This window comes from Falco cherrug, chromosome 7, assembly GCF_023634085.1.
Source record: "Falco cherrug isolate bFalChe1 chromosome 7, bFalChe1.pri, whole genome shotgun sequence".
NCBI lineage: Eukaryota > Metazoa > Chordata > Aves > Falconiformes > Falconidae > Falco > Falco cherrug.
The window spans coordinates 62,387,206-62,405,982 of NC_073703.1; positions in this window are offsets into that span (position 1 = coordinate 62,387,206).

An 18,777-nucleotide genomic window follows, 5' to 3' on the forward strand; every position below is an offset into this window, starting at 1 on the left:
CGTTACTAAACATTGAAATGGCATTTTCATAGGACTACCTGTTACAGTCTTCCATTCCTGAGTAGTCATCTCTGAACCCATAATATTATATGTGAAATTATCGTAGGATGATTTGTTTTTAATGTGCATCACTTAATGTTCATCTATGCTAAATTTCATCTGGGGTGTGAGCTGGAGCAGTCTCATGTAAATAATCCATGCTCTTTTTTTTCTTCACTATAAATAAGCTACTTCCATTAACTATTGCTGCAGTGGGAACAATCTGCACATATGGGACATCGCACGTGCAGCTCAGAGGTGTCTCAGCAGATGTAGCTGACATTTGAAGTCGGAAAAAAATCGGGAATAAAATGCTCATTCTTGGGATTGAAATATTTTCAAATATATTTTAAATTACAGTATTTTTTTTTTCTTGAAAAATACTGTTTGGAATTAATAACTAGTGATTAGGGAAAGGATGGAGAACAATGATCCTACCCTGTGGACTTTGACTCAGTTTTTCTTCTCTGCCAGGCTCTAAGCATTACATGGGGCACAAGTGTGCCATGGAGGGCATTCACAAGGAATTCCCAAGATCTTCCCTTGAGCCCTATGTTACCAGAGTAGCATGAGTCCAAGGGAGAAAATGCACCCATCGTTTTCCTTGTTTTGAGCCCTGAGAGCTGTAAATTCCCCCTTTCTCTGTGGAAGTGGTCTTTAATCAGCAACATTTCAGAAACAGAGTACAAGAAGAAGAAAACATGGAAGTTGATTAAAAATTATGAGGTGGCAACCTAGACTCCACCAAAGACACCTTGTAGAAGCATAAACTTTTCCGCTCTGGCTTCATAGGGATGATTTAACTGCCAGGATGCAAAGAAAACAGAAGCTAATTATCAAATGAACATTGTCTTAATATGTTAATGAAGCGGTTTTGCTAATAGCAAGAGACCTGAATTTTAATACATTTTAAGAGCTCCTTGATTACGTGTTTGTTAGTTGTTATGATCATTTTAAATTATCTGTGCATGGCTTTATAATGGGTTAAAAACTGTATTAAGCACTGTATTCTAAACAGGCCTTGATGAGGCAGGTGAATAGTGCAAACATTGTCGCTAGGAAATTCACTTCAAAAGAAATGTAAACTAGTTAGCCTAAAACGTGTCATCAGATCCAACAACCACACTTAGCAATGTAATTTTTTATGTACCTGCCAGCTACTTCTTCAGAAATGTTTTTTCTCATGCAAAGAGTATTCCAGGAACCTCATAGCTATTATATGAGAGTGTTCCTGTATGCAGTATAACTGGTCTCAAAATGTATTTTGCTGTTGGATTTAGGGGAATGAGTGATGTAGTTCCAAATATACCCAGTTAATCCATCCTATCCTTGGTAATTACCACCAAACCCTGCTTTTTCAAGTTCTGTTACTCACAGATAACTGTAGATATTTTGTTCTTCGCCATTCAAAGAATGTGTGAAATTGTCTTGAAGCAGGTCTGGGACCAGTACAAGTCAAAAATACTTTCTGCAATGCCACCAGCATAAAAATGTGCACACATACATGGCACTTTTCTGTTAGAAGGTTTCTTAATCTCTTTTTCCATCAGTTTTATTTCTTATCAAGTTATCCTGGACCATTATCCTTCCTTCTCCACCTTATTTTCAGCCAGCTGGAAAAGCCTTCAATCGAAGGGTTCCTGATGACTGGCTCTTGCTCCTATGGAGCCTGTTAACTGAATGGCATCTGTTGCTCAAGAAATTAGTGACTCTTACTAGTCCTCTGGCTTCAGTTTCTGCAATTTCTTGAAGCAGGCAGCGGTATCACCTCCAGGAGATAGCCTTCAGCCCTTGAAAACCCATTTCCAACCAAAACACCGTTAAAAAGCCAGCATGGTGCCCATGTGTATGTACAGAGAAGTTGTAGCTCCTGTAATAATGTCTGTGTTCACTGGGGGCTGCTCACACCCTCATGCCCATTTGGAGTTTTCCCCCTCATTATGAAATGAAAGGATAGTTGAGCTGTGTGTGCCAAACATGTGCTGTCTGTGTGTGCGTGAGTGTGTGTATTCCCCCTGCTCAGGCAATTATGGAAGTCAGACCTCAGTTTCGCAAAACCAAAAATTCCAGGGGAAGGGAATGGGACCTGGGCACAAATGGGACCTGCATTTATATTAGACAAACAGCCACTAGGTGGTTTAAAACTGCCCCTCATTACTTTCACTGGCATCAAACAGAAGGCTCATGCTTGCAAAATAGATGTGTTTCGTGATCCTCATATACTAGATAATAAAAGTTACACATCTGGGACAGAGACTTCCTCGTTTTGGTGGAGACACACATCCTGCCCTCGTTCAGGCTCCAGAAGGGCCTGGAGGACTGAGCCATCGAAGCAGTTTGGTGAGCACTTGGGCTGCTTTAGAGCACCAAACCCTGGCAGTGCCTGACTGATGAGCCAGTGCTCCCTACCTCTCTGCACTCAAGTACCCGACAATTTAATCCCTCTGGATCAAGCCCATGCGGTGGCAGGGACAGCCAGCACCTTCAGGCTAGCGCAGGTACTGAGACATCCCAACGTGAAGCCACAACCCCTTCTTGGAAACCACCTGAGAGGATGCTTAAGTACAACATACGTGGCTTTGACAGTTTGCAAAATTAAATGTTTGTATTACGCGAGCTAAATAAATGAATATAGGGTGACACTGCTCATTTTATCATATTAATTTTTTTTCGTATTATTTGGAAACTGTAAGTATCTCCCTATTTCTTGCACCTTTGTGCCAGTTCGTCAGGGGAAGGAGAAAACGCAATCTTATTTCACATAACCAGCCTTTGAAAAACCCCAGTTGCCTGGCTCAGTTTAATTTATTTTTAGGTCATACTGCCCTCTAGGGGATCAGGCAGCTAGCGAGGGATTTTTGCATAATAGAAACATTTTTTAATTCACAGGAAAAGACATCTCCTCCTTTGTACTGCAGCAGAACATAATAATCCATGTATAGAGCTCATAATTTAGCGTTTGAAGTGTAATTTGCATTCATTTTCTTGGGAAGTATCTCTCACAATTAGCATTGGGGCTCTGCTTTCTGGATGCGGGGCTGACTTCCATGCACAGGATATTCATCTTTTTCCATTAGGGAGTTTGCACAGGGTCCAGTTGATACTAGTTGAACCAGGGGAACTTTTCCACTGATTTCAAGTGGTACTGCATGAGAATTATAAGAAAAGTAACATACTTAAATAACCTATGTTGAGAACATACATATTTGTACAGCAAACATAATCTCTCATGCGATGTTTTTGAAAAAAAATCCAAAAAAATCAACACCCGGCCACCCCCGCCCCATTTAAAATGGAACAAACAGCAGTAGACTCACCATATCAACAGCTGTGAGGGCTTTTTGATGGAATATAGAACTGAAAAGAAGGAAAATAAGGAGGAAAATGAAAGTTTGGAAAAGAGAAAGAAAATTATTAAGAAAATTAACCTTTAAACGGGCAGAGAAACACAGGCTTTTTCAGAGGTGTCCACACTCGCTAAGGAAGGAGAGTAGCCTTCTGAAAAGAGATAAATGGCCAGTCATCTAGTTGCCTAATTATTTAAAAAAAAAAAATATCTTCGCCCCTTCATTGTCCCTTGCTGAAGTGATGATCCTGCCACTGACTTCTCTTCATCCCGTTTTAATTCTAAAATAGCAGCATAATCTTGGCTGGCCAGATTGAATTAAGAAACAAGGCTCAGAACTGGGGATGCCTCACCAGGTCATCACTGCATTTTGTGCTTTGACAGCTGGACCCAAATCTGCTTTACTGCTTGGCTTTTTTTCTTGAAGAAGATTTGGGTCATCAGCAGCAGAGTTTCCTTTTTTTGGAAAGACAGTCTTGGTCCAGCAGCTCACAAGTCCCTGATCTGGGATTCTTTGAGTTTGAGCCCTTCCTCTAGGTTTTCACTGCCTGTGAGAGTCTTGGCCAATGCTGCCCTCACCCTGCTTGTCAGTATTTCAAGGCAGATATTGTAGGAAGTTCTCATTTGGCCCTGATTAATTTTAATATTGCTGTGGAGTGCATGCCTCCAGTTTCTGGTTTGATATCCTCCCTGCAGTGGACTAGCCATCTCCTGTGACCACCTGCAATTACAAACAAATCCATCAGTCCTGGCCTCTTCCCAGCATCATACAGGGCTTTTATGAGATTTTAAAGCTATCAGCTTTACATGACCAGGCTTCTCATTTCAATCCTGGTATACTTATACGGTTCCATGCTAATGGTTCATGAGATGTTCACCTATCCATCCTCTAGCTTCACTCAGCCATGAGTCTCCTCCTTCAAAGTCTGTATATCCACTTTATAAAGTTTGTCCTTATACCTGGAAGGTTAAACTGCTGAGCTGCCTTAGGCAAAATTGCTCTTATATGCTTTCTTGCCTGGCCGTAGCAGTGGGGGTCATCTCTGCAGCATTTTTTTATTTGATTGGGACAGCCCTATTGTATGATTTGCTTTATTCAGGCTTGTACAACCTGTATTGTAGTCCTTGGCATGCTGATAATTTCTGCTTCCTCTTCTAGCGGCCCAGCTGTGCCAGGCTATGCTCAGAGGCTCCACAAGAACTGGCTTTTCTGAGTCTCTGCTGATTCTCACCTCAGCATATCAAAACTGCAGAAGTGTGCGTAGCCTTGGATTCAATCTTCTGTTTAGGAGTAATCATACCGTTAAACCATAGCTCACACTTCCTTCGTAGGTCCTTCTTTTACAAATATTAGTAAACACAGATACTAACGTTGAATGGTACTTGTCCTGAGGCGGTGCCATGGCTCCATGGCTTGTCTACCTGCTGATGTGCCAGAGCCTTGTCTCAGGGTCACAAACTGGAGCAACGTTTGGCCTGGGCAGTTTTGAGTAATACCTCCTGTACTGGGCTGGAAATTCCCTGCAGTGCTCTGTTTAATCTCTGTCTTTTTCTGGGTTTGTGTAGGTGCTTTGTTTACCTGGGAGTGTGTTCCAACAAGGGTAGGATAGCTCTTTCTGTGCTAACCTGCCTCGGCCAAGCCAGACAGAAGTCCTCACAGGTTGCTCATGGATTTCTAGCATTGCTCTGTAACTATACCATTGCTTTCACCACCTGCACTTATCTCAATGTACAGTTTCCATGCTCATGTAATATGAACTGTCTGGAAATCGTGTGTTCCCCACATTCACCTCTCTGCAGATGAACAGCAGTTTGCTGTTCTTGCTGGGATTATGGACTGCCCAGTTCCATGATTCAGCGGGAACCACATTCTCTGACTGCACAGTTCAACCCCTGCAAAAATGACTGTGAGCTCTTTTCCCCAGGCTGTGGACTGGGACCCTCCAGATCTGGAAGCGCTGGCACAAGTCCTCACACAGAAAGTCTCTGTGCCCCCCATCCTTGGCTGTGCCAGTCCCTGCAGAGTGTAAAGGGCTCAAGGGCTTGCTTCTGCAGAGTTATCTGTGGAAGTCTGACATTCCCAGAGATGGCCTCAGGTTGTCTGGTTTATCTGTCAATAAATCACGCTTTTTGATCCCTGGGGGTCCCGCTAGCATAGCTGTCCCCACCACGGTTTTCAGCCTGTGTGTAAGGCAAGAATGTGGCTGCACTGGCTCCCTAGTGAGATACTTGCTTTTGGAGATGGTACATTCTCAGGTAGCATCCAAGGCATGGGCAACCAGACCTGGACTGCACCTCTCTTCCCTCCTACCAGCAAGTTTCTCCCTCGGTTTCCACACAGGCATCCTCTTTGCAAGGAGTGGTTGCACTTGGGAATCCATATTCTGCAAGGAAATCCAAAACCCCCGCAAAAAGCCTGCTCTGCTTCAGAGAAGGAGTTAAACAATTAGAAACACACTGCAAAACAAAAGGTGGGAATCCTACTGCCACAGTTTGAAAAACCAAAACAGTGCTTTTAAACAGAATTCAGTGAGGCTGAGCCCGTGTCAGAGGAGCTTTCCATACTCCGGTGCAGCTGAGCATGGTGTACTCCCCCCAGGCAGGCAGAGCAGAAGGCACGGAGGATAAACACTAAACTTCAGCCTTCACATAACCAGTTAAGAACCTGTGTGGCTAAGAAGACTTTTTTCAATGTAATTTAAGACACATTTTACATAATATATTTCCCTAGATCTTGCTTGCCTGCATGAAGAACTTCTTGACTCCGTAAGTGATTCTCTGATGAAAACAAACAAGGGCTGATGGTAACTAAAGTGCTCCTCAACACAAGAGCAGTGCTGCAGCCAGATTCTGCCACAGCCATTCTTGCATTAAGTAGTGACTTAGTCTACAAGTAGGATGTTTAGTCTCAGCCCAAGCACTGCTGCTGAAAGGTGCTACTCAGCCTGAGAAAGAACCTGATTTACAACAAGAAATACAAGCCAAAACAACAGCTTCTCCAATCACAATGTTGAGTGGGAAGGTTAAGATTTAAGATGCGATGCTTGAGTTAGAATTTGCCTTGGAAAGCAGGGTTAGATCCACTTTTCTGCAGTTCTCCTCAAAGCTTTCCTCTTGCCTACTCCAAGGATCAAGCCTGCCGAACAGGACTCAGCGCCACACTGTGCCCCGCAGACCTGATCACTCGCGCTGCTGCTGCACTGGCTTACACAGACAAGAATCAAATCGCAAATCAGTGAATCATCTTGTCCAGTCTCCTATGTATGAACAGCCATTTCATGTCACTGTTAAGACCTGTCTTGAGCCTTGAGTGATTTGAACGTGATTTAAACACGCCTTGCAGAGGGGCCTCTAGTCTCCATTAAGAGTCCTTCCCTTGGCTAATTACCCTCGTGCTTCCAGTGGTGTGCTCTGCTCCAGGTTTGGATTTGTCTGGCTTTCAGCCTCCATTTTTGTGATGCCTTTCTGCCCTAGATTGAAGAGTTTTTTGCCTCTAGGAAGACTAGAGCACAGCTGATCCCGTGGAGGGTTCAGTAATAAAATGCCATATGTCACAAAATAATCGGCATAATAATCCCGTGTGTCTCTGGGAATAGATCTTTACACTATAATGAAATGATCTTTCAATCTTGTTTCTGCTAAGCCCAATATAAACAACGTTTAAAAGTCTTTTATCCTTTTATTTTCATCTTTGCTGCATTAGTTTGTGGCTCTTGTTTGCATGCTGTCCTGCAATATGTTTTGAAAACACGGGTACAGCTGGTAGACATAGTGACCTAGCACTGATCTTACCAGAGCTAGAGGTGGAGAGAAATCATTTTCTTTCTCTGGCTTTCCAACTCATTCTTCAAAATCCATGGATTACACTGGCCTTTGTTCCAAAGTTGTACAGGCAGCTTCCACTGAACTCCTGGTTCACTAGATCTCTTTCAGTCTCAGGGCTTCCCAGCTATCTTTCCCCTATTCCCTCTTAGGACCAGTATTTTTCAGTCCTTGAGGTACCACTTCCCTGTGGCAATATTCAAACACATTTTTTCAAGGCTCATCTTTCAAAGGGTCATGGGCTGCTTTCTGTGGTTGCCTTTTACACTCACATTCTGTCCTACATTTGGAGGGCAAGGGATGGGAAGAGAGAAGGGAATAGGATGGCCCCTCCAGCAGCAACAAGCTCAGCCATCTTGCCATCGTGCTATTGACAGGACATAGAACAGGTTTTCTGTCAGCTGTGCATGTTTCCACTTGGGAAAAATAATGTGAAGGGCAGGAAAAATGCAAAACATTGAGCAATTGCCTTTTAAAGGAGCTCCAGCCATGCTGTGGGCTGGATGAGGCAGAGATCTCATAGGAGAAGTTAAACGTGATCAGTTGATTGAAGACTATGTCAGAGTAAACAAGCCCAAGGGGCTACCTCGTTTCTGGAACATCCTGGCTCTTGAAGGTTTGACTTTGCAAATAAAAAGGCATTTAACTATATTTGCATATGTCACACTTACCATTTATCTCCCCTAGGAAAGAGCCTCTGGATAAGCATGAGGTAGACCATGAACTTTAAATTTTAAGTTAAGCAGGTGCTTAAGCATTTCCCGAATGAGACAGGCCTTAACTATCCCTCTCAAACTACAGGTCAGTGTAGGAGTTTTCAGTCTGTATACTTAGGTAGGCTTCCAAGTACACCCTGAAGAGTGTCAAGGGCTAGTTTTCCGAAGTGTGAAGTGTCCAGCAACATTTCATCCTTGGCTAATATACTTAATAATAGATGGCTCACCCCTACGCCGGTATCTTCATACTCTTCCACTGCTCTGTCCCTGAAAACTGATGTTTATTATTCAAATGAATCCCATAGATTTAGGAATTTTTAAGCAGTCAAGGATGGCTCAATGCATTTAACTTGCTTACTGTGCTATTTTTAACCCTTTTCTGGCCTGTAAGGGAGGCTCTGACAGCATATTGCCATATATTTAGACAGCTCCTACCGCAATGTGGAGCCCTCCTCCTGCTGAGGGGCTTAAGATGCTATTGTGCTATAGATAAATACTGATGGTATATATACATATTAAACAAAAAAAGGAAAAGATTCCCATGTGAATAATGCTTAAGAGAACATGGGGGAAGATGAACTGATTTATTTCCATTATTCTTTCAATAATTTAGTTTCTGATAGCAAAAGGTATTTTCCTTGAAGTTGAGATCTGCTATTCTTTAATCCCCAGGAAAATGATTACTATCATTTAAGAAAATTATATTCTTTCTAATTAAGCTGTTTTCAGACAATTAAATTGCTTCCTGATTTTCATAATTGTCTCATTGCTAAGATCTACCTCCTTCCTGATTAGCAAGGTGGAAAAACCCCAACGCTTTTACTCTGTACAGTATTTAGCAGTTAAGAAAGAAGTCCCAGCACACATTCTGAGTCAGATCCTTCCTCCACATGCCCTGCCCTATATATTCTGCTCTGGCTTCACACAGTCAGATCAAATAGCTAAAGGCACCCAGAAAGATGATCAGAAGAGTAAGAAGAAACTGCTTTGGACAGCCCTGTGAGCCAGCAAGCACAGGAGGTACCATATCCTGGGAGGCCAGGGTGAATCTCTCCATCACCTTCAGCTTTCAGGAGAAGACTGGCTTCCCAACCAGCCCGGGTGGGTGGGCTGTGGATGTGCTGGCCAGCCTGTCCTCTGCAGCACAGCTGAGGGTCGGGTCGAGGGGACACATGTGAAGGATGCCAATGCCATGGCGCTGCCTCACAGTTACAGAGCACACAGAGTCACACAGTCAGGGGTTGCATTTCTTGTGCTAATTCAGCCAGTTCACTGCACATCACGTGTCCCTGCAGTGGTCACATGTAAGACTCCAGATCTCCCAAGAGCTGTATATAGCCACCCCATGCCAATACACTCTTCCTTTGTCCCTTTCCATGTGCAGGTTCTCTTCTTCTTTCTCTCGTTTACCTTGTCTCTCCCCTTGATTTCCTTCTTCTTTACAATAGGGCATTAGCTGTTAATGTCAGAAGTCTAACACTTGTTACAAGTGTCCTCGGGTGCCAGGTATACCGAGTCTGAGGAACACCGTGTGGCTTTTGGCCTGTGAAAGATGCACAGTGGAAGTCCTGTGGATCTTTCCACAATGTATGGCAGGGTTGCCTGCAACTTCATGGAGGCTGTGTCCACATGACCCAGAGCGTCAATACCCTTGAATTGGATTTTGGAGGAAAATATGTGGACGGGTAGTCATTGTTTCAAAAGCTCTTTTCCTAATTTGGTGTGTATATGTTGTCAGGGGGTTGGTATGAGAAATAAAGATAGTAGGTAAGTCAAAGACTATGGACTAGGGCTGTGTAAACGTGAAGGTGAGAGAACATACAATATAAACATATAAAGGCCAGGTGATTCAATTAATCAGGTCAGACCCGCAGATGGAGATAGAGTTGTTCCCAGAGCTATGGTGACAAACACAACATGATTTAGTGGTGGACTTGGCAGCGTTGGGTTAATGGTCGGACTCGATCTTGAAGGTCTTTTCCAACCTAAACCATTCTGATTCTATGATTCTATGAAGAGCTGGCTCGTGGTGTTTTTGAAGGTAGGGCTAAGACTGAAGGGACCTTTCCACCACAGCTAATCATTTGAGGGACAAATTATTTTACAGCAGGGTGGGCCTGCCTTTGGGAATGCAGAATTCATCAGCTTTCATGATTTTCACAGGACTGCCACTGTAATTGTTTCAGTGGCCCAGTTCCTGAAGTCAAATGATGAAGTGAGAGCATGTCACATGCCATTTTAGTTCTCATTGGGCTTAAGAACCTCTTTTGAAAAGGGAAAATGGATCAAAAAACATTTAAAATGTAAAAAAAATTGTACTTAAAAAAGAAATTGTGAGGCAAAAAAAAGAGTTATCCCTTTCTTTTTAAATCTCATGATTCTTTACATTGGCCTCATGATTTCTGAGATGTGACTTGCTGATTTTTAATACCTGTGTGGCATGGTCTTGAAAATGTGGCATAGACTCATAAGCAGAAACACATTAACATAGCCAGAAATATTCCCTCATTAGAGATATTCATCGGAGTGTCAGATATCTTCTACAGTCTCCTTCCTTTGACATTCCCAACCAAAAGAAAGAAGTCCTGAAAGCAAATGGTTTTGCCTTCCTGATGTGAGGAGCTGTTTTGTTGCAATATCAAAGGTCATTATTGTTAACTGCCTCTTTTGCCTTTCAAATCTATCTTTCAGATTGTTCCATGAGAACTGATTTTATATGAACTTCATTTCTATATTGATAATTTTGGGAGAGGAAAGGTAATGGCTGTCAGTGGTGAGGTGGGCAGTTGTGGCACAGCCAGCATTGAAAGAAGCACAGATGGCAGCGCAATGGTTGAGCAGCAGCAGTCCCTAGGCACACAGGGGTATGAAAATGAGGGAAAGATGCAACCAGTTAGTCCATAGTTTTCCTCTGAGAGTCATGCCTCTGATTTCAGTCTCATTTTGGTTGTTCTCAGGAATACTGACACTCATACTCTTCAGCTTTTTGCCTTTTTCACCTTGCACTTTAACAGCCTGTCTCAGAGGGTACTAATGAAGTACAAAAAAAGTTTTGTGTGTGGAAAAGAATCCTGCAGAAAATGCCGTGTGTGGGAAGTGATCCTTCCTAGCACCTGCATGCCCCCTCCGAACCGAGGGCTGAGCTAGCTGGAGTATGTTATGAGAGTGATGCACAGATGATCAGTAAGCTCTTTGCTTGGCATCCCTTTTTCATTATGCTGCCATTTTAGAGAAATGTTTTTATAGCCTCTGCTTGATTTTCCATCAGATCCCTCCCTCCCTGTGAATCCTCCCTTCCTGCTTCCTACAGAATGTGGCCAGCTGGTTACTGCTAAATTTAAATAAAGATGTGCTACTTGTAACTCTCTTTGCTTCATCCACACAATATTACTAGCCTAACTCAGCTAGCAAGGAGTACTTCTATTTTGATGGGGACAGGGACTGTAAGCCCGAATGAAGGTCAATGAAGGCTGTTGCATAGATAGATAATGCTGACGGAGTGCTCTAACCGGTTTTCTGCAAGAAAGTGCTGATTCAGTGGAATTGGGTCATTTGTGGGGTACATGTGAATTCTGCTCAGTATGCGGAAGCACAGTGGGACATTAAAACTGGGTGCCCAGTGGAGGTCTGCTGCCCAGGGCAGCTCCGTGAGCAGCAGTGAAGCACAGCCCAGGTCCCCATCAGCGCCGTAATGCTGCCATGCTGATGCACAACAAAACACCCGGCATCTCCTGTGAAATGGAAATCCTCCTTTCTAGTCAGCTCTAATTACAAACAGCATACCATGTTTAAATAACCAATAAAATAGGGCATCAACAAAGAAGCTGCTCTTTGCATCTCTGAGATTCATACAGCATCCAAGAGCTCAAACATCAAGGAGAAAACAGCAGGTAGCTTAACTCCCAAGATCTCTCCCCTGCTGTTGTTATCATTGACAATGAAGGCAGTGTTGTAAGTGCAGAGTGCAATGGACAATTCATGCACTTACTGTATCTTGCACTCTAGCTACAGGCGCGTGATTTTCTGAAGAAATGATGACAGGATCAAACATATTCTGGCAGATGCTCACAAAATCAGAGCCCCTTTCACTCAGTAAACGACCATAAAAATGCTTTGAAGATGACAATAAAAAGTTATTTAATCATGTTCAAAACAGAAGCACCTGCCAAGTCAATATATCATTTTTTACATGATTGGCTGGTACAGTGACAATAGCAAAAAATGCAAAGTGAGGCTGTTAGGAGCAGCTACTGGCCTGATTCTATAGTAGGCATAGCCTGATGGTGAACAGAGAGAGCAAGAGAAGAGGAAAGAAAAAGCAACAGACAGAATCATACATACATTTCCTCAGCCTCCTGATTTTTCAACTCTTTTTCCCAGCTGTTAGAAGGTGCCCTTGGGAACCTAGTCTGAAGACATCCTTAGCAGCCCCCATTTTCTGTAAAGTTACTGCTAGAGAGGGAAAGGGCAGTGACCAAAAGGAGACCTGAGACAGCCTGGGTGATCTTCACGCTGCCAAGAAAGAGGGGAAATGGTGCTGGAGGGAGAGATGGAGATGTGGTACTGCAAACTACTAGGTGGGTGCTGTTAGAAATGGAGACACAGTGTCATGTGGCTGGGTGCAGGTTTATTGAGCAGCCCAGGAGAGCCAGTACCTGCCATCAGCAGTGTGGGTTGCGGGGCTGCATCGTGCAACACAGAAGAGCCCGTGCTGTTGTTCAGCCCCACCGCTACCCTCAAAGCTGCCTCTACTCCAAATTCAGCAACTCCTCTAGACCAGCCACTGACCTGTGAGCTGGCATATGCAATCGTAGCATTGAAGAGCTTTCCAGCTATACCTGGTGTGGTTCAAAACCACCTGTGTGATACTGATCGGTGGAGGTCTTTCAGTGCTCTTGATCAGCTGGAATTAATGTAGCCCAAGGGTGATGTTAATTTACATGGGTTGATGACAGAGGCTGTTCTGGCATCTGAAGTCCAGCAGGGTGGCAAATTTAGATGTCCAGGTTTTAAGGTCAAAAGGGCTTGTTCTGACCAAGCACTGTCACCTCTAATACAATATGAGCCCTGTGGATCTCTGGGTTTAATTCTCAACACAAGGCCAACACGTATGATTAAACTAGAACATTTTTGTTCAAATATCCCATTAAAATTTTTCAGAGTCAGGGAATTTGACACCAAGCTCTGGTAAAAATGGCTAATTATTCTCGCTGATTAGGAGTCATGCCAGACTTCAGACTAGGTTTTTGGACCTCATTAAACTTTGCTAGCTAAATTGAAGAGCCTTTTATGACCAAATTTATGTTTACTGTGTGAGTGCTTTAACTTCGGTTGTTTCTCCAGCCTCTTTGGTAAGCTAGAGTAGGCAGGTCACTTAACCCAGCCCTCACTCCACAGGATGATTGCCAAGCCTTTACCTTCCCTGCAGTGTTTGCACCATGGCTCTTGAGTACTTCAACATCTTTCTTAAAATATAGGCACCAGCACAGTATTCCTGCAGCAGCTTGGAATTTCAGCATGCCAAAAATTCAACTCTCTCTGGCCAAAGGAACGTTTAAAACTCAAGTACTCAAATCTGAAAGCAATATAAACTCTAGAATACTTTGAAGTATATGTTCTATAAAGTATGGAGTTAGTTTTCAGTAGCCAAATTTGAATAGATAAACGTTAAAGTAATCACAAACATACACTGTTTGTGCTGTGAAAACTGGTGGCATAACTGGGTCTGAAGGTTACTCAGTGGTAAAATTAGTTGCTCAAGATTGTTATATTAGACATGAGTGAAGTAAATGGAGTGCTATATTACTGGTTTAAAAAGAAAAAATGAGAAAGGGAAGAATATTAACACAAGCTCAACCTTCAGTAGAAGGCAGGTAAACCAGGCACAGGGGAAATACTTGTGGTGATGAAGGCAGAACTTCAGTGCTGAAGACACAGACAACAGCATTGGTGTGGCATCCTGAGGCCAATGTAGCAGAGGTAAAAGGAAAGAGTCAAGGGAAGACCTAAGTAGGAGCGGTTACGTCCGCCTTGTAACTGTATGTGCAAACAGCGCAGAAGGACATTTGGTAATACGGTGCTCTCAGAAAGCAACTGGGAAATGGAAGAGATTGGGAGGAGCCCCCAGCCAGTACCCAGCTAGCAGCAGCAGATGCATTTTCTGAAGTGTGATGGCAAAGCAATCATCACAGATGATACTTTATTTCGCAGAGAGCAGATGTGTCCAATTAGGAGCTCTACGTGAATGCACACAAACAACAGAAAGACGCAAATCAACAGCTTCCAGAAAAGCACTGCACTAGCTACTGGGCACCTTTCCATACTGGGCTGCAGCCTTTTCAGGGAAGTTTACTTTGCCTGGCAGTTTTGGAAAGTCATGAGCATATGGGGTAGGTGTAGAGGATATCCAAGGCGGGATACAAACCTTGACGAATGGCTACAGAAAGACAACAGTAGTAGAAAAAAGAAGTAAAAGGCTTTATACAGGTTTTATGAAGAAAACAGTTTACACAGTCACATGTCTAAGCAAAAATACAACAGATGGCTGTGATCTTCAGTCATTTTCCATAGTATTCATATATGGAGAAGTAGCAGTAGCACATTTTCTTCTCAATTGCCCTTTTATCAAAGCTAAAGAAAGACATGATTTACTGAAATACATGTAATGCATATGGGGTAAGACATGGAAACACTCCAACATAGCAACAGTATCCTAAAATTTGACTATATACAGAAATCAATCAATTTTATAAAAATAACAATTTTTTTCTTTCTCTCCAGATCAGTATTTTCTATATAATTTAAGTGGCTATATTTATGATTTAGTAAAATCATGATTAGTGTTCAACATCATAACGTCATTAACTTAGCACCAAATCTCCCACCCACCCACAACAGGAAAATAAGGAGGCAAGAAGAAAACTGCATTCCCAGCATACAAAGTCTGATATTTCCTGCCAACAAATATTGCAAAGCAAAATACTGTGGCTGTTGGGAATGTCAAGAAATCATTGTTGTCCTTAGGGACACTATGAAGTAGTGAGCAGGACTGTCCTGCATGTCAGATGCCATGGAGGAATCTGGCTGACTGCTTGAAGGCAGAATGGACAGCCCCATGGAAAGGCACCCTCCATGCTCCAGACCTGATGAGGAGATTTATGCTTTTCATTGTTGCTGCTGGTTTGTCTGCATCTTCTTGTTGTTTCTCTCTGTTCCTTTTCTCTTTTAAATTATTCCTCATCCATAGCCAAATTCTGCCAGATTCTGAAGAGGATATCTAACTCCCAAGTTTAAGCATTAGATGGAACAAAGGCTTGTGAAGAAGAAACTGACATGACATTGTCTCTAAATGATTTGATCTCCTTTTGTTCAGGAAGATAGTCTGAGGCCCGTGGGTGTCTGAAATGGACTCATTCTCCATATTGGTCCTGAATATAAAGAAAAGTATAGCTCTGTTCTGGAGAGAGGTGTCCCAGTTTTTGCTTGGGAGACCTATCTTTGGAGGGTACATTTCCAATACACTTAATGACCTCTTTTAAATACAAGAGGACTGGAGAAAACAGGATGAAAACTGGTACGACTGCCAGCATCCTCAGTCTGTGGAGCTCGTTGCCTTCACTGTTTAGAATGCAATTGTAAGCCTGAATATGATGAAAAGTAATCCTGATCTCATAGCTCAGTAATCTGTGCTTAGTGGCAGGCAGGGATCTCTTATCCCTGTTAAATCCTTTAGATGTGTAAGTGATTTTTTTATCATATTAATGATGTTAGTTACTGCTGATCTGAGCTACTCTACTCCTGTGTGATACTTGAGCAGAGCTTTATGCTTGAGGAGCACAAAGCAACTTCTCTGACATGGGCAACTCTGCATCCACTGCCGGCTTTCCCACAGGAAGTTCTCTTTTAACTTAGAGGAGTTAGAAGCCTCCTAGAAGTTACGTGAGGTACCTGGGGTCCTTCTGTCATTGCGTGGCACTTGACTGTCTGATTTTTTTTTAATGTCAAGTAGATGGAGTGGAGTCTTTGCTTTGCAATTCCTTGGTCATGGCAGGAATTATGGAAAGAGTGCACTACCTGATGGCAAATATGCATGGGACTGGACCAGTGCTCAAGGGCTGGAACCACCAGCTGAGGAAAAGGAAAATGTGCTATCTAGGCTTTTGATGAAAGAGCTGAGTGCCATTCGTAAGGCTCAGAAACTCCCATTCCGTGTATCCCTGCTGTTCCCATCTTTTCAAGAAGCGGCAGTTATCAAGTGTTTGAGTCCAGGAAGACACCACCTTCATCAGTGACCTTTGGCTTGCAAAGGGCACTGAGTGCAGGGAGAGCCAAGCCTGTGCTCCTCCACAGGTAGTGCTGGGCACCCCTGGTTTCTGAAAGTGAGCTCACTGCCCCTCTCCAGCATCAGCTGAGCTCCACCAGGGCTGGAAGGCTTACTCCTACACAGTGCTACGAAGTAGGAGGGGCTGAAAAACCCGAAAAGTTTCCACAGACCTAACTCACACTTAGTTAACAGCAGAGTCCAGATGGGTTATTAACCCAGACACACATACCGCAAGGCTGCCAGGAGCCTTTTCTAAGTCAGTGATAAGAGAATTTATTTTGATTCGTGGCTGAGTTCTGCTTGGGAGGTGATGTTTTTCATCTGCTTCAATTTTTAAAATGCATGCTGTGTACCCAAAGACTAATGATGGGCATGCATTGGCAGGGGCACACTCAACTCATTCATAAATTATTGCTAAGAAGCTCGATGATATGCCTTTTCAGAACTGTTGCCCACTTTTTGGAGGCAGCCTAGTGATTTGTTGTAATGCCTTAGTTCTGAGTTAACAAACATGTGCCCAGGGGCTCCCACTGAAACAGGGCTGGGCCTTTGCAAAGTCAATAGTTTATTTACTGACTAAGAATAAAGCACCGGGGAAGATGTTTGAAGATGTTAGCAATGCTTTTCATTAGCTGAAGATGGCATTTAGGTCTTGATCATGGCATGTTTATTCATTAGCTTCAGTGAAATCACAGGCCTGTTTGCAGGGTGAAAGTAACAGCGAGACCTGGTGGGGCAAAAGAAAGGGAGAAAAGGCAGAGATTGTGTGTGCATTCACCCCTTTGAGTAGGAGGGAAAAAAACCCAAACCAATGGGGGTGATTTTGTGCCTTATTAAAAACCAAGCCAAAGTAACAGAAAATACACTGAAAAGCAGTAAGTTTTTGCCTCAAAGCCATTATCAATGACATTTGTTAAGATGTATCTCCTAGATGCAGCTTAACCACTGGTAAGGTTAACAAATCAATTTTCCTTGCTAAATACACTTAAAGTTTAGATGGATTGATTCGTTTCTGCCGGGAAAAATAATATTTTCGGTCCCACCCTATCTTCTTCACAAGACTTTGCTGGAAATCTCCATAGCTTATTGAATTGACTCGTTAGTTAATACATTTTTCTTTCTACTTGGATGTATCAAATGAAGGGGACTGCTTTGCTCAGTACTTGAACCTGACTCTGTCACCCATCCTGCACCACTGTTGTGGTGGCTTCCCCTCAGCCTGCAAGGGCACTGCTTCAGCCTTTGCTGGTGCCCAAGAATGGCACCTTTCCTATTCCCTGGGTTTGGTAAAAGGCAACGCTCATAAACCACACATTTTGCATCAAGAAACCTGCACCGGGGGACATTGCAGTCGGTGAGGAGAGGAAATCCCTGCAGCCTGGGACTGGGAAGGGAAGGGACACCCTAGCATCCTCTGTCATGGCCTGTACAAACAATAGCAGATAAAAGCAATAATGTAATGAAGACCTCCTATTTTACAGATCCTTCCTATGGCCATGTGTGGGCTCCAGGACAGGAGAACAGCCCAGATAACCAAGGAACCAGGGAGGGAGCCTTCCGGGTGGGATGCTTCCAAACCCTCGGCAAGCTGCCGGAGGGTAGATTTGGGCTGAGGAGGGGTCTTCTCCTCTTGTCTTTGTTTCCATTTCTAATGACTATGTCACACAATTTCCACTGCTGAGCCTGCTGCATAGCTGGGTCCCAAAGAGTTAAAATGGAGAGCAGCATGTGCACTTTTAAAACTATATGCGACAAAGTCCATTGCTCGAAGCCCGGGTCCCTTCTCCCTCAGCCCCTCCCCAGCTTCCACCGATCATTTATTATAAAGGGGTTTTATGATACAAATTTGATAATCTCCTATACACATTGGCACTGTTCTAATTGGAGTTGTAAGCCCATAAAATTCAAGCCCTTTGTTTTCATGAAGGCCACAAGGTTTTAAAAGGTACTATTGTACCGCCTAAAACCCATAAAATTGTCACTAGGGACTGATTAAACAGTCCTGAATTGAAACAGTGCGGATTTTGTCTAGGTCCTTTTCATGCACAACAATGCTCTTTTCAGCCCCCAAGACAAAAGGAGGTTTAAGGAGCGATTCTCTGGGAGATTCTTCTAAGATAACCCCATCCATATGGGAGACAAGGTGGCCAGCAGCTGAGACGGAAAAAAAAAAAGAGAGAGAGAGAGAGAAGAAAAAAAAGAAAAAAAAAAGATTTCGGATGGCAGGAGGAAAAATAAAGGGGGGGGGGGGGGAGGGGGATACAACAACAGGGAAAAAAAACCCAGGTGACACAGAGGCTGTATTTTTCCCTGGGTCCTTCCCGCACATCCCAGAAGCCTGGTCCACCCTGCATGGCCCCCTTGGCACATGGCCCCCTACCCAAGCAGGGAAGAGGATGCAGGTGGGAGGACCGGCGTCTCTCCATCCGACCCGCCCTGCCCTGCCCGGGCCTCATCCTGCTCACGGCGGCCGCCCCACCCCGGTGGAGGGGCAGCAGGGCTGGGGGGCAGCGGGGCCGTGCTGCCATCGC